Source organism: Falco punctatus, assembly GCF_963210335.1.
Source record: "Falco punctatus genome assembly, chromosome: 4".
Lineage (NCBI taxonomy): Eukaryota > Metazoa > Chordata > Aves > Falconiformes > Falconidae > Falco > Falco punctatus.
The window spans coordinates 70,220,710-70,246,581 of NC_137583.1; the positions used below are offsets into that span (position 1 = coordinate 70,220,710).

Here is a 25,872-nt window from a genome sequence, read left to right on the forward strand (position 1 = left end):
GGGAGAAACTTCTATTCTGAACTTCTGCTCTTTCTTTTATACTGGCATTCTATATACATATATATATATTACACACCAATATGGGTCTATGCCATCTTTCTTATGCATAGACCTCCAATTTCTGTCTTATTTCTCTGTAACTTAATAATGTGTTTGGCAGGAAAGGAATATAGAGTATCCACGAAATTTTCAAAGGAGAAAAGCCAAACAAAATTGTAGTTATAGATGGACTCAGTATCTCAATGATTGACTTGAAAATATCAAAAGGCAGTCAACGTGTCCTTATGCAGAGGACAAATGCTGGGCAGATATGTAGAGAACTGCGTTATCAAACTTACAAAGCTATGCATTTTCTCATGCAGGTGACCATGTGCAATTTACAGGCAGGGACAGTAGCAAAGAGGCAGGTTTTGTTCCCAGAAGAAGGGGATTGCCTGTGCTGATGGACCAGCTAGGCTAGGAGCAACTTCAGCTAGGACAGATCACAAGAAGCAGAGCAATAAAAGTCCTCCAAACCAGGAGGGAACAGTATCACCTCTAACAGTGCAGCATAAATCCAGCTTTTAGGTCCCAATACAATAAACACTTGGTGGCTAATGTCGCACAGGCTGCACCACAGTGCTGTGGAGCAGGACCTGTCTACAACAGACATAGCCACTAATCTACAGTAGAAAATACGAAGGACACACAAAATTACCTAATGTAATATATTAAGCAAAATAATGCACTGACAGCCACTCACAATGCTGGAAGCAGGATTGTTCAAGGACCAAGAGGAGCCTGGCTGCAGCATCCCAGAAACCTCAGACCTTAGACACCAAAGACTTAGGAGAACCAGAAATGAAAAATGCAATGGTTAAGTTACGTGGTGATGTGGCCATGATTAAAAGATTTCAGCACAGCAGCAGCTGGTGCAGGTCTCAGTACAGCAACTCACATCCCGTCGGACAGAACTGAGAGAAAAGCACACCAAGTCAAAGCTGACTCAAGATATCTGCCTGGAGAATGGAGAAGAAGGCTGATTTAAGGGAAATAAACGTATAATTGAGAAGGAAACAGTCTAAAAAATGTTGAAGGTAGGAGGAAGACCCTTCAGAAAGGGAGTAAGATTTTGTTGTAGGCTGGAAACTGAGGCAGTGAGGAGTGGGAGGGGGATCTTGGAGAAAGACACAACTGTGCCGTTCAAGACACAGTCGGAGCAGCATATTTGGAGACCACTCTGAGCCCCATTAAACTGAATTACATTCCCCAGAGACAGTGAATCCCAGTGGAAAAGCCTGGATGTAACTCACTTAGAAAAACAGTGTGCAAAGAAATAAATGTTCCAGGAAGAAACTAAGAAACTACATTACCACCAAAATTAACTTATGTGAAATTTGTCAAGTTAAAGGCCTCATGTTATGGGTTTCACCATATGTTTGTAATTTTTTTCTTTCAGAGCAGCTGGTATTTTCCTAGGATGTTCAGGTCATGCCCCTATTGTCTAACCATGACTAGCAACATTAAAACATTTCCCAACCAAATGAAGTCTGAAAGCTATTTCTTAACTAGCTGCACATTATTTTGTTTCTTTCTCTTTGTTCTTCAGTTGCAATTCAGAAAAGTGTGGACTCCCTTTATGAAATCAATCCCTCTTTAAACAATTGGGCTTCCTTTTTTTTTTTTTTTTTTTTTAAGCTTAATCACTTTGCTGGGAATGTGACCGTGAACTGAAGCATCGTTATCAATGTTTTGCAGGGAAAGTAAAGTTGTGAGAGACGGGTTACAGTGGGCGTTACTGCTGACACAGCGCTGGGAAGGCCAGGCAGCCTTTCTACAGCTACGGGGGCTTTTGGCTGCTGCAGTTAATAAACAGGGTTCTGACAGGCTGGCATGGCTGCTCCTTCCCTCTTGTTGCAAAGCAGCTGTACACTATCATCTCTGGGAAGAAAATGTAAAGTTTATCCTGCTGCTGAGAGAAATTGGTGAGGAATAAAGAAAGGGGACAGGTCAGTAATGCAGAGTGAGCAAGGTGGATCGATTTATAAAGCAGGTGGTTCAGGCAGCACACATGCTGAACATGACCGAAGCAAAATTATACAAATAGAAGTAAAAAAAGGTGGCCTGTATTATGCATTAAAATTCTCTGGAAAATAATTGCCCTGCAGGGGACATCGTGTATAACTGATTGAACATGAGCTCCCAGTGATACAATGTCATCTGAAGTGTCACTGTGATTTTTTGATTGATAAATACATACATACCTACCTATGAGTCTGTGTTAGTCTTTCATGGGAATATAAACTTTATTCCTTGCCTAGACACATTTGGAGGGTCTGTACAGCCCTATTCATGACCAAATAGAAGTCACTTGGTGGATACAGTCCAGCAGTTGTGCTGCATCTAAAAGGTTTGAGCATGCATCCTGCATGACAAACTTCATGAGCCTGTTGAAAGTGACCTTTCTGTGCCCTGCAAATGCATATGGGGTAGAAGGACACCTGAAATGACCAAGCTGACAAAGCCGGGGGTGGTGCACTACACAGGTACCAGCACGAGTCCAGGACCCGTCCACCCTTACCAGGCTGCACAGCAGTAGCAACTCTGCCACAGGTCAGGCTCAGCTGCGGACTAACACAGCTGAACTACAGGCAGATCTGCGTGGGCCGGCGGATACAGCAATTCGATGGCTTTGCCTCAAGCAATCCATCTTCTGCTACGTTGTTTCTATCAGCACATAGTTTTCTTGAACAGGAAGACCCAGTCTCACACTTCTGACTCTGATATTCCAGCTATTGCCCCTTTCTAGCTTTGCCTGTTAAACTTGGTGCCACTCAGCTGCCTACCATGAGCCAAAGGCATGCCCCGCAGCAAGGTGCCATGCAAAACCACAGCTACGGCTCTCCCTGTAGCCATGGAAAGGCAAGGAGTGCAGCTCAGACAGTTTTCTTAGGACCTGGTGGCAGTAGCAGCATGGGTACCACATGGATCTCCTTGCCCACTGCCAGCCCAGGGCTCACCCAGCACCCATGCCAGTCTGTGCACCAGCTCACGCTGCTGCCTCCAGTGCAGAGCAGCAGGGAACACCTGGACAGCTGGGAGGAAGGAGGTGGCTGGAGGAGGGGTGTAAAGCCCCAGTGGTTTCAGTATACTTCTATCAGACAGGGCTTACCTAAAAAACCTGCCAGCCCTTCTCTGCTGAAACGCCCTAAAAGAGAAACCAGGAGGTCCCCAGCAAATGTCGTGGCTCAGGCTCTCGTGCATGCACCTCCATGGTGTGTAAAGAGGCCAGGTGGCAAACTCCTAGATCTATCTTCCTTCTCTGCATCCATAACTGCCTGCCCAAGTTCACTGCACACTTCTCTACACAGACACTCCCCATGTTCTTTAGTCAGAACAAGGTAGAGTTTACCCCAAAGCTGCGCCAGGTGGAACCACCACTGCCACTGCTCTGCCACAAGACCTGGGATGGCTGTGACTCCAAAACCTCCCATCCAGGGAGGCAGTGATGTTTCCATCCCGTTGCCTGCCCCAGGGGTGTGTTGAGGAATTCCCATCTCCTCTGAGCCAACAAACCCTGGCAAAAGATAAAGTCAGGTTTTAAAGAACTGCCGCCTTGTCTTACAAGCACAGAAAATCGATGGAGCTTGTCCTCCTCAGTCACTTACAGAGCCTGATTATTCTTAGGGTTTTCGTCTGAATGACATTCCTAAATCCCTCTCTGGATCTAACTGCCAGTGATCTGGGGTTTGCTATTTCACACTCAGCTCTTCCATAAGAACTGGAAGAGGGGCTGGTTTACACCACCCCTTCAGGGGAGCAGCCAGGGTGTCAATTCCCGTGCCCACCTCTCCCCATCTCCCTCATCATCCCTGCAAAGCTGGAAAGCTCCTGGGAGCAGCAGAGGTCAGGAGAGAGACTCCTGCTCGGAGTCGTGCGCTGCAGCCCCCAGGCACAGCACTGCTCATCTAGGGGCCACAGTGGCTGCCCGGCTGCTCTCCCTTGGGCATTCAGAGGGGTGTCTGAGGAGGGCACACCTCGCTGGAGGGGGTGGCACTGCCAGCAGTGGTCCCCAGACCTCCCTCCGTCACTGCCTGCTGGCTGTGCAGGCAGCTGGAGCCCAGCTGTCCTGCTCCGACCTTGGAAAAGCACAGTAAGCACTGAGCTTTATTTCAGACCACACAGGCGGTAATCTGGAAAAGACACATCTTTTTCTGGATCCGGCCCTTCAGCAGAAGAGAGAAAATCCCTCTCCTTGGCCAGGCTCATCCTCAACCTGATGTTTGGTTTCATTGCACTCAACATGATAACAAACATCTGGCTGAATTTCTTTTCCCATCTGAGCTGTTCCTGTGGTTTCCCTGTCCCAGCTGACATTTCCTTCCTTTCCTGCTTCACAAGAAATTCTTATAATCCTTTCTACATGTTTTCAGAATTAACAAGAATTAACAAGCACCTCTCTCCGTACTCTGCCTGTAACTATCTTTCCGCTTAAAAGGCCCACTGCTTCCGGTGCCCTATTTAGAAGAAAATTAAATAGAAATGTGACATACCAGAAGATCGAGGTATCACACAGAAATTACAAATGCTAAATGGGTAGGGAAGTCTGTAATTGAAGGCAAGGTATATTCTCCTTGCTAATGCTCTGGGAATCATTTGAACATCTTAACCTTCAGGAAGGACTAAAGACATAATATTCAAAGGTTTTTCTCCTCTCTAAAGAAGAGCTCTGCTTTTCTAGACTGTATGTTAAAAACAGAGGATGAACTATTTTGCTTATTTTTTATGATTGCTCTGAAAGCGTATTTTGGTAATCCAGCCAAGAATATAAAATGTGTTTTTTAGGGGGGGTTTGGAATGCTACATAGTCTGAGCATCTGGAAGTTATATTCAGGGAACTGAGAGATATATGAACATAAAAGAAAATGTATGCAATGTTGGCATCAGGGAATAGCCAATGACTAGACAGGCTTTAAGAATTCAGCACAGAAAAGAAAGGTGACTGGGTTTTAACCTGCAAGATTAGCAATAAGGATTTAGTGATCTAGATGCTCTTGAGACCATTATATGAGAACACAGGCAAAATGAAAGATACTTTGATCTACAGTTCCCATTTAGAAAACCCTAAAATTAGCTACAGTATATCTGAGGTGCTGAGTGTATCTCATAGACCACTGGGCAGGTCTGTAATTAACTTTGGTTCTCCGAGTGCAAAAGGGACATGTGATTGATTATCATCCAGACAACAGACCTGGAAAATGCAGCTCTGTCATGGATATATGAGTATATAATGCTCCCTGCTAATTCTAGTTCAGTTATATGGTATAATATTTAGATAAATTGCTCAATTCTGGAAAATACTATTTTTAAGATCAGATTTTTATATTAGAATACACTAGATAAAAATGTTCTGGGGAATGAAAGCTAGCTACAAGCACTGAGGGCACATGGCAAAGCCCAGGATCAGAGGCAGGGGGGTCCATTCACACTGCTGACCCCAACACAAAGATATTTTGGGCAATACTCTCAAACCACCTCTGCCTGAGAGCCACAAAGTGATACAGCCCAAGGCTGCCTGGCTCTCCATGCAGACCTGGGTCACCGGTGGAAAAGGCACAGGGGGTGAGGTGAGGGAGGCATTGGGTGCACCCTGTCATCACATCTGCCAAGCATCATTTGAATACCTGGTGAGTCGGACAGTGGACAGAAAGGCTCCCAGAGGGAAAAGTGGCTTGAAACAGTCTCAGCAGAGTCCTGGAGCAGCCCATTGACAGGATCGATCTGAAGTAATGATTTAACTCCTTGTTATTAGGTAACATTGACATTTTCTAACCAAAACAAAGTGTTCTTTAGCAAAAAAGACAAAACGTTGAGGTTTCGGTTCACTTTGGTTAGTCCCATTAAATGGTACATAGTTGACAACTCTTAAGCACAGAAAACTTATCCCATTTATATTACCACTAGGTGGCTCAAAATCAAAGGGCATAATACACCACTGCTCAATCTATGATCAGAATAAACACACAGGATTTGAAGACTAGTAAGCGTTCTCTCATAATTGTCATAGTGCAAAATTTTCTATAAATTGTCAAGCTCCCCAGGTTAGTGGTAAACACTCCCCTGAGAAAGCAGAGCTGTCATAGCCTCAGACACATTATAACTCTTAAAGACAGATGTTGCTTGTGAATGTGTGGGAGAGCAACATCCAAATGAATAATTTGTGTTTTTCTCCTTCCTAAAATCAATTGCTACTGAGTGAAGTCACCAGCTGACAGAGACCAATGGAGAATGTTCAAAAGCATCTAAAGAGCAGCCTTAGCACCACATTATATTTTAATTTATTTTAACAAATCATCTGAACAAGTAACTTGTTTTGTTTCACAGAGATTACCTTTATTTGTAACTGTTAGCAGCTTATGACTTGAGGTCTAACTTTCTATTACACATTGCTTTAGATTAAGGACAAAGCTTGCAAATAAAAGCCATCCTTACTTGAAAGTAACTTACTGGTAGGCAAGGCTCCTGGGTGTAGATATATATCTGCAATCAGTCAAACCTACTGGCTTAACAGCACTTTGCTCTTTCCAGGTCAAGTAAAATAAATAGAAAGGACTGTTTCTCTAGAACTTCAAGAGGCAGATTATGTTATCTGTTACCTTACAGCCAGCCTTTATCCTATCGCTGACATATGAATTGCTTCCTGTTGAGGATGATGGGACTTGTTAAACAGGAGTGTGTCAGACAGAGCAAAAGAGAGACATAAAAAGGATTTCTGTTTTCTCATAATTCAAATGCCCGAAGTGTTGTATGCAAATCTCCCATTTCTTACACGACACAAGACGGGGTATGAGCCACAATGGGTCCCTCCTCACAGTGGTCCTCACATTTCCCATGCGAACACTTTCACAGAGGCTATAATCTGGGCGGCTAAAATACACCTGGACAGTAAACATGGGCTCATGTGGTAGCTCACTGACAAAGATTTTGGGATCCACATGTGCTCATCATGGCTATAACTGAGAATTACTGATAGAGAGAAGTGTCCCAGAGGACAATATCCAGGCTGATACCAGATTCCCACCTACATAGTCTTCCTTGGCATCTCTACAAATATACAGCATGTGCTTGTTTTGATTGTCTTTCGTCGTTGACCAGGCACACTCAGACCTAGGGCGCTGTGGTGTCAGAAGCAGAGATGAAGCTGAGGGCCCCAAAATCTGTGTCAGGCTGCAGTACATCACCTGGATGTTTCCTTGGACAAGGGGAGCTCCCTGGAGCACACACCATCATACCTCGGGCCTTGGAAGGAGAAAGCTCCTGGTTCTCCTACTAACGTGATGGAAGAAGCCTGCCTTTTCCCTCCTATAGAGGAAGGCCTTCAGAGAGCAGCAATGCCAACATGAAGGAAGTATGCAGAGTAACACCCCTCCCTCACGACAAACCCCTCAGTTGGAGGCATCAGTCTGTTAAACCAGATGCACCTTCAGAATCTTCCAAAGTGCCTTGCAAGTTCCCCTTTGGGGATAACACTCCGCTTTCTACCTGAGTTGTCATCATGGCACATGACAGCTTCACTTCCTGGCTGAGATGCATGGCACGCTCACATACCCTTGGTCCTGGAACAAAGCTTCTGTCCAAAGACACCCTAGATGGCTCCAAGTACAACACCCTGCTCAGCAGCAGAAGTTACAGTATTCTCATGCATTTGTGAAACCTTGCAACAGTCCTTGGTGGGGATGTCACTGGCTGTTCCCAGGTCCACAGAGACAGGCATGGAGCATCCTGGGCTCAACACAAATGGGGCACACAGGAGAATCATACATCCCCTGCACAACAGCTGTGTTTTTTGGTTTCCAACGTACGCATATGAAAGCTCTCATCTTTTCAGTAGTATCTTGGTAACAAATAATGTATGCTGAATACATGTATAATGTACAATATTGTTGTCTTGAGATTCCATTGTGTTATACGCATGTGTGCACATGCACAAGTTTGCTAAACTTTTTGGATGTCCACCAGCTAACTTGTGTTAGAGCTACCGCTGCTTGAAGGTCTGTCTCATTTCAACGCACAGTGCACTGGTGCACTGCTCTGCACTCTACTCCTGCCACAGAGTCCACTTCAAAGGTCCTTTCCTGATTTTCCAAGCCCTCTGTGTCTTTTTCTGCCTACAGTGATAAATGATTTTGTCCCTCTCATAAAAAAAAAAAAAAAAAAAAAAAAAAAACATTATTTTGCAGATCAATAGGAGCAGAGTTGTGACCAGAAAAGGCTGAACCTTCAGAGAAGCCAAAACAAGTCCAAAACAAAGCAAAAATATCCACTAGCTGCATCAAATCCAAATGAAATTAAAACCCACGTCTGTGCTCTCACCACTGGAGCTGACTCCCAGCCCAGGTCACTGGCTGCTTCCTAACACAGGAGTCTGGTTCTTGTGGCTGAGCGGGAAGGCAGATCTCGGTCTTAAAAATTGTTGAGTACTATGAAACAGCACTATGGTAGATGTAGATGCTGGTTACAATCCACAAGCTTTCTTCTGAGATGAGTGCTTCTGACCTGTAATATTTTCAAACCCAAGCATTTACTCTGTGGTCAAATCGGTTATGCAGGTTGTGCAGCCGTTCAGGATTTTGTCTTTGCTGTCTGCCCCCAGAGCAGGTGCTGGGCACTTCTGGAGCTCTAGGATATAGTTTCTGAAACCATAAACCTCTGCAACACAGCCACGATTTCTCACAGGATGAAGGGGCTGCCCTTGGAAAGCCCTCCTGTCTGCAGCCCGGCACGGCTGCCACCTACAGCAGAGTAGGAACAAAGGGGCAAAGAAAAGGATGATTAGTTTAGGCAAAGAGAGTTTGAAGGCTTGACTGGAACTAAGAGTTGCAGGGGTGAGCCGTAACCCTCAGCCTTTTGTGTAAAGACTGGTTGGTTTAGATGTGCTTCTGACAAGCCTCTCCTTGTGCCCTTCTAGCGAGCGTTAGGGGTAGAACTGTGGAAAGTAAATATCCTGCCGTAGGCCTGACGCATCTGGGAAAGAAGAGTGTGGTAGCTGATGGCTCCTCAGTCTGGCATCAAACTTGCTGTGGTTCCCCACATTCAGCTGGGTGCCCTGCCTGCGGTGCAGCCTGCGCGCTGCGGGGCGTGCAGTGCGTCTGTTCTGCGGGAAAGGACACCAAGTGCCTGGTGCACTCCTCAGAGCCCTCCCACTCTGAGCAAGGGAGAGGAATATATATTCACTAGCAAAAAGTGAGGAAAAGGTATGGGAAAATATGGTTGGTGTCTGATAAGCTTCTCTTTTTTTTTTTTCCCCCCCTTGTTGCAAAGAGAAAGAGCAAGCAGGCACTTACCATCTGTTTTCTAAAAAGTGGAATATCTGTTCCTACAGTGCCACCTTCAGTTCCTTCTTGCTTACAGTCTCAATTTTATCTAATTGTTTCATTTTCTGAACTACTATTTCTGTTAATGAATGCCTGAACAAAAGCATATCTGTGCATTTCTCTTTGATAGTAGCTTGTATCGCTAAAACACAACGCTCTTCAGGTCCAGCAGGTAATACTCAAACATTTCTCAACAGTGTTAGTTGTCTTCCTTGCAACCAACCACATTCTGGACTGGCAAGGCAACCAGTTGATTGCTGAGAAGGTAATGGGTAAGTAGGAGTAGGGAGGGGTACACTGAGCTGGTATGTTGTTAAGAAGGAGGGGGTTTGCCCAAACAGATCTGGTAGGTTCAGTGTTTGCTGTATATAAGATATGGATCTGAATGTCTCTTGTGATAATAAGAATGAATATAAGCAATAACAAACGCAGGTTCTTCTGTCAGAGGATCAAACACTGGAGTTATCAAACAATTATGACAAACATAACATTGCGTTGGTTTCACTGGCAATGTCACGTACAGCTTGACAGTTCACTGAATGAGCTTGTCCTCCGTACTAACACATTTTATACCCAGATAATTCAGTGCAACTATAGTAATTTCTTTTTTTTAACAAGTGCATAAATAGAATCTAAAAGGAATGTGAAATACGTTATTATTAATATACATTATTAGCCATGGCCAACAATGACCACGTGGCCATTAAAAGGCCACAACATAAGGGAAGCAGAAGTTCCTGCCTCGTAGGTAAATCTCATGGCAGAGCCTCACTGGGAGGTTTGTGCCCCGTGCTGACCATTGCCAGAGCCCGTGTCTTCCCTGGAGTGATGGGAGGAGCTGCCTCTTCAACACTCTGAGCTTTCAGAGGCAGCATGAATGTCCTCCCGCAGCCCTGTGCTGGCATGGTGGGCAGAGGCCAGGTCTGTCAGATGCCCCCAGCCAAAAACTAAGGGCAAGGGTGGAAAGTACCTGTTGGTCACCCACCTGTGGGGAAAGGAGGTGGCAGAGGTTACTTGCTCCATGAGACAACTGAGCAAGCATTGCCCTCAGCCAGGCTCTCTCCTGCACTTCTTTGAAGGAAGGGCAGTGCAGGGTGCCCTTCCTTGATGATCTGATGATGTTCATGCCCAAATACTGCTCTATAGGGACACAGCTAATTAAAAGTGCTTTGTGAAGAGTCAAATCTAGAGAGATTTCTCTTGAGGCTGCTCATCTCTTATACTGTCTTTGCTTCAGTATGGGGTTGAAGAGGTTTCCAAGGAGGCTGGGAAGGAAAAGGGTTGCATCCCCATGGCTTGGCCATTCCTAAAGCCAGAGGAGAGAGGTGCCAAGGGGATGCTGGTTTGGAAGCTTGCCATGAGCAATTGTCTTTGATCTGTGTTTCGTATGTGTTACAGATGTAAATTTATTCAGAGCGCAAAAATGGGTTTTGGTTCCTGCCAAAAACAAAGTGGGATTCAGCTTGAGATTGAGGTATCTAAATTTAAGCACCTAATTGCCAACCTTTATTTGTGAGCTGGGCATCTCAGTTCCTATTGTAGTCAGTAGCGATCCAAGCCTTGACTCGGTTGCCAAAGCATTGGTGTCCAGTGCCATTAAGGTGTGCTGGAGTTTTCTGGCTGGCCTCCAGCTGCTGTTCCAGAGGACCTAAGGTCTCCTGTAGGTCCTGTATTACATCTGCAAGCCCCACCTAGATGCCTAAGATAGCCTTGGGCATCTCTGAATTACTAGTTATCACTATTATTAAGAGGACAACTGAATAAAGCCTCTCACTGTGAGCAGACTCAGTCTTCAGACCCCGCCATCTTTGCTGAACATACCTCCCCTGAGATGTGTGGACTGTCTCTTCACCATCTACAATGGGAGCTTAGAAATCTCATCTACATATCCATTAGATGAGTAATTTCAGTGTCCCAGGCTGAGTCCTGCCCAAAGTATTATCACTTGGCAACACACATTGTCTCTCATGACTCAGTTCCATGAAGAAGCTGTAAAAATCCAGTTGCAACACACACGCAGGAAGGGTCTCTCCTTCCCCATCTCCCAAGGGGGCTGTGCTGCCAAGTGTGGGTGTTGGGGACCTCTGCTGTAACTAAGGAAAGACTGAGCCTAAGACAAGCACAGCAAGAAGGATAGCATGGGTTGCTGCCTGTCCTGGCCCCAGGGAACCGGGTGGGGGCTCAGCCAGTGGCGCTTTACTTGCTTCAAACTTGGGCAAGCTCTGGGGAAGCAGTGGGACCAGCTGGGAATCCAGAGATCCAGGCAAGCAAAAGAAAGGCTCTTTCCTTGCTTTTGCTGCTGGCAATCATGAACAGAGGCAAGCAGGGACACTTAGGTAGAGCTACATGGTAGGTCACATAGAAAGCATTTCTCCTGCTGATAGTGCCGAAAGCACTGCAGGATAGGAGATCCCAAGGACACTCAGTGCTGCTTTGTGTGGACACATCTGGGGCATTTGGAGAGTATCGTAATGGTCTGAAACGTGCACGTGAACTCCAGCTTGAGACGCCTTCCTGGGTCTGTCCCCAGGCAGCAATCTGATAAAGCAGTACACACATGGCCAGTTAGACCATGGTTTAAAATCTCATGCAGGTATGGCTGTTTTTTCTAGCTAAGAAATTCATGTCTTAGTTGTCTCCTGCCTTGAAGCTAGGGTAGCTATGTGCATGTACAAAATGAATGTGACACACTGCAATTTCTATTTACTAGCGTTTTATGCCTACACTACCCAGCATAAGTGGTTGAAAAAGTTTTCTGGCACTGTTAGTTTAGACCTTAATGCAACTGCATCAAAGCCAGCTTCTTCTAATGGATTGAAACATTTAGAAACTGAGCCTAAAAATGGAAGCACTTCCCCCAAATGTGGCACATATTGCCAGAAAAGCTGCCAAGGTTCAGTTGTTTCCTGCCAGCAGCAAGAGCCAAGTCACCAGGTGAGACGGACCTCACACACATGTCCATCATCCCTGGATTTCAACCCCCATCACAGGTTCCCAAGTGCACTGTTTTATCCCATTGTGCTGAAAGAAAATGACTTCATATGGATGCTACTGATGACTGCATGAAGAAGTTATGAGTTTTTGCCCGCCAATAAAACAGGACTCTCCCACAGTATATTACTACCAATATGTTCCACACTCACGGTGGGGCTTTTAAAATGGTGCATCTAACTGTTGTCAGCTTTCAGGAGTGATCTTTCTCTTCATTTGCCTCTGTATTTTAAAATAGAACCAACTTCTTATTTGTTTCTGTCTCCAAAATATGTCATCAAAATATCCGATGAAAGTGAAGTTCTGTTCTAATATTTTCATCTAAAACATGAGATTAACAAAGTGTCATTCATAGGTGGCATCTGGTGCAAACTATTTTAAGACCATATTTAGAAAAGAGGCTGAAGTGCCTGTATCTACTGCTTTAAGGCGCTCTCATTACTAAAAGTTTTCTTCGCATTTTTTCTGCCAAGTACATTCTGAACTCCACAGTACAAAAGCCCTGCCTGCTAATTGACATGGTATTTGAGCTTCAGATTAATATCCTCCCAATTGTTTTTCTGACAAGACATTAATAAACCAACCAGAGCAGCTTTTCCTGGGAGGAAACTCATAAAACATGAAATGGAGAGCCAGTCCATACATAGAAACTGCTCAGCTTGTATCACAGTGTTAACGAAGATTTCATCCAGGACAAATAAGTGCACCCATTTCATGCTGGAGACATTCATCCACTTTTAACTCAGCCCACTTGCATCTTGGAATGTGACTCTTCCTCTCAGTAGTACCAGGTTTGCACATTTTCTGTGATTTCAACATCTTCTGAGATCATATATTTCAATACTATTTCATATTGACAAGGCTTGAACGGAAAACTACTTCGGGAAAGCCAAAAATGCCATATTTGTGGGCTGAAAAACCTATCAGGCAGACCCGCTGGCTGCAGCACACACATGCCACACAGGTGGCCTGAACACCAGCCATGGAGCTCGCACGTGCTGTTCCCCCAGCCCGCAGCCCCTGCCCCTGCACATGTGCGTGTAGGTGCAGCTGGGGCTGTCACACCTCGCACACACCAGCTGCCTGCAAGGGCAGCCACCACCACCCAGAGCCTTTACACTGATGTTGGAAAACTTTGGGAAAGGCCCTGCATCAGTGAGAAGGTACGGGCTTGCTGCTACCAAGTAACTTTCTGTGGCCTCTGGCACAGCCCTACAGCTGTTCAGACCTGCCGTTCAAAAAGGTCCTTTCTGACCTCAAACTCTCATCAATAGAGTAACTGAGAGACTTATCGTTATTTAGTGCCTGGCTGACAACTTAAGAGATGTGATTTGCTCACAGTCCATTTTTGGATATACACTTCCTGTCCTCATTACAATATTTGCTATCAAAACGGGAATCTCTGATATTAGTTCCCAAGAACCAGACCGATGATCTGAAGCAGTGATTGCTTGGGTGTTTTGATGTTTGGGGGTTGGTCGTGGTTTGTTTGGGTTAGGTGTTTGGGGTTTTTTTTTTGGGGGGGGGCACGACAGCAGAGTTAGGACATGGTGGGAGAAGAGAAACCAAATGTCATTTTTTTAATTTCTCAGTAAAAAGCAAAGTGACCACAGGCAAATCCATTTAAGCACAAAGGCAAGGCTTCCTAGGAGAGCACGAAGCAGAGCTTATGTAAGAGACATTACACACCTCATTATGGAATTCAAAATATTTGACAAGGCAAAGCCTGTTGAGATCTGTAAATAAAGTATGAATGTTGGTGCTCCAGGGCAAAAAACGAGAACAAACAGATACGAAAAGATACAGAGGTGAGTTTAAGCTCCTCCATCTAAAGTCTTTTAAAACACTAAAGGTTCCCAAGTTTTTCAGTGACAACCTGTTCATTCAGCATAGCAAAATGCTGAGTAAGTGACAAGTACAGGGCAAACCTGATTGCTCAGAGTGTAGAAAACACACTGCAGTAAAACAGTTACCTTGGTATGTTAAGTGTCACTGTGGAACATAAAGCTTTCTGCCTGGTGTTTACATTAGCGCAAGAGGAATTTATTAGCATTTTTATGGAGAATAAATATGTTCTTGCTTATAATTTAGCAGCAAGGTGATATTAATAAATAAAGATCTAATGGATGGAAGTGTCTCATCACTGAATCTCGTTTGTGCAAAGCTGGTAAGTCAGGCTGTGCAGTCCTTACTCCTGTGAGCATGTCTGCGCACTTTGGCAGGATAGCAAAGGTCTGCACCCCTTTCAGCTTTTATACAAATTTAAAGCCCACAAAACACAGCTACCTCAGTGAGCAGAGACAGCAGCACACTTACACCCTTGCTACAGCCTGGTGCTGTGCCCACAGACATCACAAACAGCTCCTAATCCCTCAAAATGTAATCGAAGCTGGGTTTCAACAGATTAGCTGAAAGCTCAGCTCAAGGGCACTTTTTGAAGATGAAGGGCTCAACAAAAGTCCCTGGCTTGCAAAATTCAAACCTGCTGCAGCGTAACATGAGGAACAATTTTAAAGTACTGAGAAAAGGACAAACTAACCGATGACACTGCCTGTTTCATTATCAGTAGAGAAAATAGGCTATATATTTACTTGTAATAGAGTTTGGGGTGTTCGTTTTTAAAATGTAAATGTTTGTCCAGCAGAACATAACTTAGCGTTCTATTTCTATACCAATCACAGTAACAGACAGCAGACCATTAATGGTAAAACAGCACGATGTAAGACACCACACAGAATTACCTTATTGCAGCAATTTTACATTATAGTCACCTAGCTAATCCATTTGGACTATTAGCAATTTAATATTTCTCTATTTATTATGTCTCTGCAAGAGGTTACCACTGATACTAATACAAAAATTAAGCACAGTCACTCAGCCTCTAGATTAAGGAAAATAATCTAGCCAAAATTAAAAAAAAAACCTGGCATTATATTATATCAAGTATACAGCACAGACTTAGTGTAATTTGTCTGTATTCTGTGCAACAGCAATTAGAGAAATGTTCCCTGCAAAGCCCATTATATTTATACAAAGAGAGATACAGAAAGATGTATGCACTCAGCAGCAGAATAAAATGAGCATACAATTTTGCTGCAGGAAGTCTGTGAGAGAAACGCTTGAATGTCACTGCTAACTTGGATTTGGTAGCCCAGCTAATCCCTCTTGACAGAGGTCAAACAGCTCAGGACTGTGACCCTGATGGGAGGAGGAAATGAGCACATGCTGGACAGACTGCTTTGTCCTCCCTCCCTCCCTCCCCAAGGCAAGAGAAACATCAAAAAAAGTCTCATCCCATGCTGAGGTCAAAAGACCATGTGCTGTGGAGAGAAGGTTTCCCCAAAAAGCCACTTTCCCAGGTCTCAGCAGCAATTGCATGTAAAAGGCTTGGCCATGGTTTGAGTGTGTAACTGGGCTGTCGATCTACAAGAGGGGGACTATCTCTGTATTCCCTCCTTATAACAGCACCTACATTTAAACTGGTCATGGGACTCTGCATACATGTTTCTCCTGTGACAGAGCCTCAGACATAGCAGCTCCACAGATTTTAACAGTGTTAGAAATCAGCCACATATCCAGTATTTGATATGAAGGCCCAAAGACATACATGTAAAACCAAATCTCCAAGTTGTTCCCTACAGGCAGCCAAGCACCCTCCTCCTGGGTTGGCATTATCCCCGCTCCGGGTTTGCAGACAGGAACTCCTGGTCCTGGAGCCTCAACCACAGCCCTCGAGTGCAGATACATCCCAGTTTTGCACTGGAGCACAATCATATGCTCTTGTTTGTTGTGAGTCCCTTCCCTAAAAGTTTGTCTGATTCAATCTGCCTTTGACTCTTGACAACCATTGAACTGATGCCTTCAGAAAACTATCCACTTTAATTCTTAAGCCTCTTTTCTGAGTGGTACTAGGGAATTAAATCCCTTGCTGACTATGTTTATACTTAGAGGTATGAGCATTTTCTTGTATGCATTACCTTATAATTATTGACATTGAATTCCATGCGCCATTTCATTAATCGGTGTGCTAATCTGCTCGGCTAACTTCAGATCAGACTATTCTGAGAAAATACTCTGGTTTATCATCTGCATTACTGCCGCCCATTTCATTATTCACCTCTTCGGAGTCCTTCTGAAAGCCATGCAGGAGCTCTCCATGCTGCTCCGCACTGCACCTCGCCTGCCGTCCTCTCTCCTGGGTGTGGTGCAGTGCGAAATAGGGGGGGGGGGGGGGCACAGCAGTGTGAGCTGAGGCCCAGAGCCCCCATCAGCATACATTAAAACTACATCCATGAAACTTCTTACCAGCAGCATGAGGGGACAGTAGCAAAGCTGGCCCAGGCCAGCTGCATAACATCTGTGAGAGAGAGGGAAGCACTTCACTCTAGCTGCCCCCATGTCCCGTGCTTAGGGGCGTCTTTGCTATCAGGTCCTTGTTTTGTTGTCTTGGGCCATTAATGAAAACAAGGATCCATGGGAAGAGCCTCCTTACAAGTGGGAAAGCTGCTCCTTCGATCTCCCACTACCTTTTCAATAGCTTCTGGAGATGCCTTTGTTACGGATGTCAGCCGCCTTAGTCCATAACTTTTCAGATTATTCCTCTATCCCTTTTCTAAAGACCGGTGTCCCATTTACAGCCCTCCATTTTTTTGTCGTTATGTCCTTTAAGCAGTAACTCAAACTGGACAGCTGTGCTCCCATACTTTCACAGCAGAATACACCTGAAGCTCCTGCCTGAATTTGTTCTGGTCCTGGGAACTGGTTAGGTTCAGTTTACTGGTTTATTCTAATCAGAGTTTCTCAGTCTCATCTTCCGCAAAGAATGACTCCAGTGGGAGCCTCACTGGTCTCTCCTGTAACCAGCGCTAATAGAAACACATCCTTTAGCTCTGCTGCAAGATCCTGTCTTCACAGGGTGCCTTTTCCACACCTTCACCATTTATTGGCCCAGTTGACTTTCTGGTCAGCTTCCTCCTTTGATGTTTTTCAAGAAGGTTTTATATCAGCTTTCACACCTTCACAAGGTTGTGCCTCTAAATCCTCACTGCCCTATTTTTATTGCAGTGTGACACTCTACTTGCTACAATTTCTCTTTCCTGTTTTACTTGTTCAGATAATACCTCCACATTTTAGAAGATGCCTTTGATGTCATTTAGTAGATTCCATTGCCTTGATGTTTGACCAAGCCAACTTTTTTTTTTCCTTTCAGTCCTTTAAACAATCTTCTCTGGTAGTGGTATACATTTACTCCATGTTTCTAAAATACTGTTCTGAAGCAGTCTACGTGCTGCTGACACAGATTTTCCTGGTTTATTTAATCTTTTGGTTTCCTATGTAGCATCTTACTGGTTTATTGCAATTCTGCTTTCCAAAAATCCTAGGTCAGCTGCACATATCATCTCAGATTTTTGTTGTTTAAGAATAGAAAAGCTACACTAATTTGAAACCCCATTTTCTCATGGGAATGTTCCCAGCGACGTGGGCTCTTGTGAGAGCATCCTAGTAAAGTCAATGGACTAGCATGAGAAAGGGCTTTGAGGAGCAAAACCCTGTAAACTTTTACCCTAATAAAATTTTTTTTTTTCATATTGCTCATTCATGCCCTCATCGTCTGCCTACCTTTCACTTGATTTTGGGTACTTACACACCAGAGTAATCATTTGCATCTAAATGACATAAATTAGGCATAGCCTTGTTATCCAACCTTATGGAATATTCATTCTTCAAGGAATTGTAATTAAAAATTGTTATATAAAAGACAGACATTTGTAATTAAGAATGAAATTTAACCTCCTTCTGAAGAGTAAATCTGTTTCCATATACTTATTAAAGTTGTGTCTACTACACGCAACCTGGATTGCTTTTCTCAAATAGCTATTTAAAGAGCTGCATTAATTATCATCTCCTCAGGATTCAAAAACTTGCTGTGGACTGGAAGAGAAGAAAGGTTTAATCAGGCTGTTTTGCTCCCGTGACTCTTTTCCCAACCTGCGTGAAGGCAGCTGCCATCTGAGCTGTTGTACAAACAGAGGGTGGCAACACCCTACAGCATGTAGGTTTTGCCTGTTGGGGTTCTGACTGTAAGAACCACGCCTGTGAAAGTTAAAATATGATTTTTGTCTCCCGAGTCTGGAGGGAGTGAGGGGCTGTGGCTATATCTGAGCTCCCATGCCCTGACGTCCCAGAAGACTGCAGTGGGAAGAGGGTGAGGTGTAACTCAGGTCCCCTTTGGCCCATGGGTTCCATCACCTTCCTGTGGAAATCCAGACCTTGCAGAGGGACAGTGCACACTGGGATCTCCGTTCAGTGGGATGCTGGGACATGTTGGGGCATATAGGTATTCGCAGGTGCTGCAAGACACTTGCATGCTGCAAGACATGCTTTTGACCTAACCTGAGTTCAGGCTCAAAGATAGGTTGGGGCTGCTCTGCTTTGCGTCACACTGCTACAGAGCAGCCTGGGAACATTATCCACCCAGGGCACAGCAAAAGGAGCCCAGCAGTTTGATCCACCATCCCGCCCCCAGGCATGGGGTACGTGTCCCTGCAGGGAGTGCAGAGGGCACACCAACAGCTTGAGGACACTCAGGGAGCCTTTGTGCTGAAAGTGGTCCTGAGTGAGGAGACACACTGGCTTTGGGGCTCCTCCAGGTCAATAAATCCTGCATATGGGAACCTCTGTGCAAACTCCTGGTTTTCTTCCTACTTTGGTGCAACTATGAAGTAATTTGTCTGAAATCAGTGACAGCAGAAACAGCTAAGCCAGAACTGAAAAATGACTTTGCCTTTATAAGCCTTAATTGACCTTTCCTCCATGCAGCTAATGGCTCCCATGGGCTTTGTGGTGTGTTGTTAATTGTGGGGGATTTCTGAGCTGTCCTTCATGGTGGTCTCTGTCTTCTCCTATGGTTTCAACAGAAGCAGAATCAAATCCTGTATGCTGGGTCCTGCCTTCCTTTGGAAAACAATACCTGAAACAGCAGCTAATACCCCACTAACCATGCGCAGCAACCAGCAAATTACACCTCTTATTCCAAAATTCACATATTCAGACCAGAGCAACCACCACAAAAGCAAGTATGTAGGTGCAATTGTATAGAAGAGGACTGTTTCTTTTTTCCCAGATGTGTAAAGGTGGCTCACATTCAACAGGCATGACACACATCAGCTGCAATGTGATTCATTTTCAGGTGTCCAAGTCAGGTTCTCAAAGTGTCCCCATGATTCTGGGCTTCAGTTTGCAATGACAACTGCAACTCAGAAAGGAAGTGGGTTTAGATGCTCACACAAGACAGTACCAAAAGCATGCCAAAGCAGATTACAGAAAACGTCACTGCAATCCTGCACCTCCCTCAGGTCCCCTCTCAAGTAGATTTTATTTGTTTCTTTTGAAATTTATCTCAAGACTTCTGGGAGACAACATTACCAGGAGCTGGTGATTTTGTTCAATTTAAGATCTAAGTAGAGAGAAAAATAAAGGTTTATGATTTAAGTGTCAGCTCAACCTTTACCGCTAAGTCCCTAATGCAGTGCTAAAATGACTCTGCTGGGGAAGAAAAAAACCACTATCACAGAATTGAAGAGGTTTGATCTCTCCCAATGTACAAGTGACAGATGTTTAATCCTGGACATATTTAAAACAAGAATGAAGAGCCCAAATTGCCTAACAAAGCTCTTAAAACAAGACCAAGTAAAAAGTCTAGCAACCACAACAGGTGAGTTGTTTTAACATGTTTATCCTGAAAATTTCCTCGGCAATTTTATTCTCTCACTAATAGAGGCTCCACTAGGGATGCTCTGAGAAGGTATTTTTTAGTTTTAATCACACTTTCACGGTCATGATGTGGGTAGACTGTCAGGTGGTTTTAAGATTAAGCTGCTTTTGAACTTCAAATCTGTATGACTACAGGAATGACAAACACTACAGATTACAACACTGTGGCCCTACCTTTTCCAGAACCAAATCAGTTGCACAACAGGTCACATGTTCAAAGATCTGTAAATATTAATTCTCAGTAAACAAATCACACAATTCAAGATTCAATGGAAAAGAATCACCTTGTGCTCAAAACTTAAAGGCATATCCCAACGAGTTAAAATAACATATCTCTGCTTATAAATTGCAGCCAAGTTCTGCTTTCTCTGGACACCCTGTGCTTCACTAGCTCTGGCAGGAGTTTTGAATACAAAATATTAGTAACAAATTATATCAGAAAAGCCAAGAGAGAAAAAGGAAGTTATAAAAGTCAATCTCTGTAAAATACATTTTTTCACTATCTACAATAGCAAAAGTCCTTTTAACACCTCACCCAATTATTTGACCATAATGCTGTACAGAGTTGGTTAATGAAAATAAATACTCAGTTTTTATGTTCCTTTACAGTTTGGCATTTTCTGGAATATTGGTAGCACTTCTGGAGAATGAGGAAATTCATTCCAAATATGTAGTTGTGACTATATTATTTTGAAACTTTATATTGCAAATACATATTTGTGATTATATTATTTGGAAACTTTATACAGTTATCCTACACTTGTCTTTCCTTTCTCATCCAGCTTACTCCCCACTAAATAAACGAGGGAAGAAACACCCACAGAGTTTTATTCTAAAGACATCTGCACAAAGGAGAACTTACATATGTTTCCTCAGCCAGCTGAGTACAGCTTTTTCTGCTGATGAAAGATCCCTTAATTGACTTCATTCAAATCACCCCAGGTGGGTGATTAAAAGATTGATTAGGGATTTGTCCCCTGCCTGTCAAGACTGACTGCAGCTCACTTAGATTAATAGTGTATCTCTCCCTCAGCTTGAAATGATAATGCACTGCTTGATTGACTGAAGTGTCCCTGGGTCAAACCAAATAGGACAAACCAACGCTACAGAACACCTCCCTGGCTGGCATACAATATTAGCTACTTTTCAATGCACAATAGATTTATCTTCCACTGCCCTACAGCATTCCATGACCACTGAATCAGAGAAAGAAAATTTCTTCAGAGGTGGGGAAATGAGAAGGGAGAACAGAAAGCAATCCACAAAAAGATGAGTTTATTAACACTTGCTTCCCCTCCAAGAGCCAATTTTCCCCTGGAAAGATTTTTCTCTAAACACCCATGGGTTCCTGCTCTCCCCATGCAAGTTTAGCACCTTCAGCTAGCAGTTCCTGTCAGGACCACATGCAAGGTCATAACCTTGCATGCCCTTGTGTTCATCTAAACCTTTCTGGGAACAAAACACTTGAAACTAATGTTCCTTTAATGCCTAGAATCCAAAACAGGATATTGCAACAGCAGGGAAGGTGGGAGGTTGACGGGATTAATCTGAACAAAATATATCAAAGACCTCCTCCCAGGAGGAGATTCCCACCTATCTGATACCTTCCTTCTGGGGTGAGGCAACATGATGCCTGTTCCCCAAAGGAAAAACTAGGAAATGCTGGGAAAAGACCTCTAATAAGTAGAGGTAATAAAAAAGTGGAATAAAAATACTCCTCAACTGAAAAGGTGGACTGAGCTGAGGGTATTTGGAAAAGAAAATTTATAAACAGTATCACAGCAAATTCAGAGTGAACTGAAACCAAATCTAAGCTGAGGGCATTCAGTTTGCTGGTGACCAACAGGTGAAGCAGAGATGGACCGAAACAGTGCTTGCAGAGATCGAGGTGTGGATGAAGCAGCAGTGCAGCAGCCGGTGCTCAAGAGTAGCTGAAGAACGACGACCATTAAAGAAAATCCACAGCCAAACCTCAGACTCTGAATAATGTTCTTTTTTCTCCACAGACAGCAGGCCTAGCTGACTGATCTGTAGAAAGCCACAGCTCATTTTTTTTCACAAATCCCTGTTACTATCTGAGCCATCTTGATCCCCGTGGGCAGCTGAACTGACCTCTCTTGTGCTTGGATCATTGCTCATCTGCAGCTCTGTCGAGAGACAAGCTGAGTCCTTTCTCATAGGAATTTCTGAAATACAGCCAGCCATCACTGACCTTTCTATTAAAAACAACATTAAACTTGATTCTCAGGCTCAGTACTTCTTGAGAAAGACATGCAAACTGCACATTTCTCAGGGAAGTGACCATGAATAAAAACATGTATTTGAACATTTATCATTTGAGGATCCATCTCCTGCAATGGAAAGGTGTTTGAACCACTGTCTTGATGTCTAAATATTCAGGTGGTGATTACTGTACAAGTTTTCTAGCATTGTCTCATTGCTGAAATATGAAACAAGGAAAATTAAATGACTGATCACACAAGTAATGTGACAGCCTACCACAGGACATCTAGCTGGACATCACAAGTTGCCTTCTCACAGCGGTGGGCAGTAGAAAGCAGCTGCCATCAGAGGGAGCAGAAAAAACAGCATCCAGCACTCCTGGATGAGAAAGTCCATTCCAACACCCATCCCACCATACCACATCCCACCCCATCCTGCCCTATCCCATCCCACAGAGCAGAGCACACAGCATTCTTGCGGAATAACAACGAGTAGGCAGGCTGCCAAATCAAGGCACTCAAGAATGAATAATCATTAAGAACAAGAAGAAATTTATTTTCCATCATTCATTTCCTACTGAACGCTTTGTTCTGCTTTCTACAGCAGCCGTTCTCTGCACATAGTTTGGCAGAGCACAGCTCCACTGCTGGGAGAGGCAATAAAAGACAGGACATTGACTGGGGATGGATTTTTATCACTATAACCAGATCCTGATAATACTTTGGTGTGCATGCAACACTATACAGTTATATATGCAGTGCTTGCAGTATCAGTTGTGTTGCAAAATCTCCCCTTCCTGAACCTCTGTTACAACCTCCATTTTCTCTACCATCTGCTGTGAGCTAAAGCTACTACAGGAACCTGGGAAGCCTCATGTATTTAATCAGTTGAGGAAACACAGTGAAGCTGCTTTTTTGCAAGAAGGGTAACTGATTATGCTTTATAAACATTGTAGTATTTTTGCATTTAATGCTAACTTCTTCATCTCAAGCAAGCTGGTATTAAATTTGGTGCAAGTAGTTCACACATGACAACGGCCGAACAGCTGAAAGCCTTAAGAATATTAGCTTTAGAAGGGTCCTCCTAACACAAATTGTCTTAACGCCCTGTTACTCTTAAGTTCACAAAAGTCAAGGTAAAACACCTCTCTTTAAACATGATGCTATGGCTTTATCTCTCTAATTAAAAGATACTTAGTGTCCAGTACACTCTGCTAATGCTTTTGTAAAGGAAAATATGAAAGATAAAATCATTAATGATTAATGATTGTCATTTCCCCCTTTCCTCCCAATTAACAAAGTTTCCAATCATTTGTTCAATTTAGCCTAATGGTAGCAAGACCTAAGACCATTAAGTAATACAGATGAAACAGGGAGCCACAATGTGCTGCGGCTTATTAAAGAGTATTTTACATTACCCTAAGAGCTCATAACTTTAATAGGCCTTGACTGTTCCATTAAAAAATTAACTCAAATAGTAATTTTTTTATTTTGTGGATTTTAAATACGATGCTTAATGATTCATACAGCTTAAGAATGTCCAGAAATAAAGTCTCTGTGGTAGCTGAATGATTCTAGGAGGCAGGATTCTTAAGCATGATGATAATGCACTGATGGACAGCTAATAAGGCTGGCAGTGTAACAGTTTGCCTTCTTTTGCAGATCGAGTTGTTCCTTTGTGGAAAACAAAAAAATGTTTCCTCTTATATCTTCCTTAATTTGAGTTCTCTGTTTCCTGATTTATTTTGGTTCTTGTGCTTATTGAGTGGTTTTGTTTCAAGGGAGAAAGCGGCTGGCTGAATCTGAGACACTGACCTTAGTTTTCTTAATGTTAATTCATTATGCAGTCCTTCTGTGTGTCTGCAATGGCCTTTTGTTTAAGCAGCTAAGTTTGAGAGACCTTTAATGTTAATATCAATTTATTTGTATGGCTTTGCTAGTGTCTTAAATTATAATATTATTACATTAAAGATGACATTTTATTAAGAATTTCTATTCTACTTCAATTTTCTTTCTCTTCTATTCAACATTCCCTCCAGGCTGAGAGAGACCTTCAAGCTAAAGGTTAATACTGACATTTATGGTTTAAAATTTTTGTTTATATTTGCCCATAACCACATAAAAACAAACTAATCTCATTTCCATATACACTTGGTAGCAACAACAATTTTCACCAGCACTTTGTACATAAAAGACAAATGTTTTATTGTTATTACTGAAGAAATGGTGATGATAATGAGTTGAGCAACCTTTTGAGCAGAGGCAGATTGCAGAGCTCTCACTGCATTATGCAAACTTTAAAAATGTAATTGGGTTACAAAAATCACATTAAGTTGTCATACATATTATTTTCCTCTCACAGGGTTGTTGATTATTAAAATATTTTGCATGGATGTGATCTTTTATGATGTACTTTTAAAACTCTTTCTTATACTCATCAACTTTAAACTCCAAATCATAACTTTGGTAGTTAGCAATGCCACAAATGTTGAAATACACTTGGCCATGTTGAAGAGCACAGCCTGAAATCATCCTCCATCGAATTAAGATTCACACACAATACGCTTCATGTACTTCCTGTTCCCTGTGCAAAATCCAGTAAATACAACAACCTATTTCTTTATTTTAAATCATACGTTATTTTAACACTTCTACCTTCTGTAATCAGACCTTTACTATGACTCTTGTGTACACATTAGAATAAGAGGCTTTATTACCAGATTAGTATTTCATTCTTGTTCAGTCTGCAAACATGCACAGGCTTCAATTCAGAGTCCTCTAAATAGAACCGACATGCCAAAACCTCACTTGTCCCATCAGGATTAGCCTCCCTTGATATGTAAGCACAATAAAGAAAATAAAGAAATTATTATTTTTTTGTGGTTAGCTTAGGTCCAGGTTGCTGCGCTTTTGTGTGTGTGTGTGTGTGCGCGCGCACGCACATGTGCGTGTGTGCGTGCGTGTGTGTGTGTCTCTCTCTCTCTCCCTCTTGCTGGCAACAGTAAGAAAAAACTTTCTAAGAAGCAAGTTTAATTCACAAAGCAGTCACTATTACACTTCCATTGCACAGTGCCCAACCACTGACTGTGGTTGATCTGCTCAGCCCAACACATGGCTTCAGTCAGTCACGGGTTTCCCAGAGGCAACATCAATCATGGAGTCAGAAGAGAGCAGCAAAAGGAGGGTATTGTTTCCCCTGTTTTTTCTGCTACTCATCTTTCTTTTTTCTTGCCCACCTCAGCCACAGTGCTCGGATTGACTGTCCGTATGCCGGGACTTGGGGCAGCCAAGCAAGGGAATACCATCCCCAGCTACCCCTCCTAACCGGTCCCCACTCTCCACGGTCACCCAGGTCAACGTACAATAGGATTCAAATGACTACACTGAGCACTGGACCTGGAGAATCCCATTCCTCTTTCCCGCTGCCTTTCCTGGACCCACCATGGTTGTGCTTCTGCAGCTCTTCCAGGCATCGCACTTGCGGTGTTTGCAGCACCCCCCTTTTTGCCAGTCCCAGTAGAAGCCCAGACCTG

The 25,872-nt window shown here is 43.4% G+C and overlaps 1 long non-coding RNA gene across 1 annotated transcript; it reads right to left on the minus strand.

The window, feature by feature from the left end:
• Positions 1 to 1,610: 1,610 nt before the first annotated feature.
• Positions 1,611 to 25,852, minus strand: LOC308062826. The gene is made up of 2 exons (XR_013927711.1): positions 13,410 to 25,852; positions 1,611 to 13,370 (listed from the first exon to the last, which is right to left on the minus strand). It is a non-coding gene; the product is annotated as an uncharacterized lncRNA (long non-coding RNA).
• Between the last annotated feature and the right edge of the window lie 20 nt (positions 25,853 to 25,872).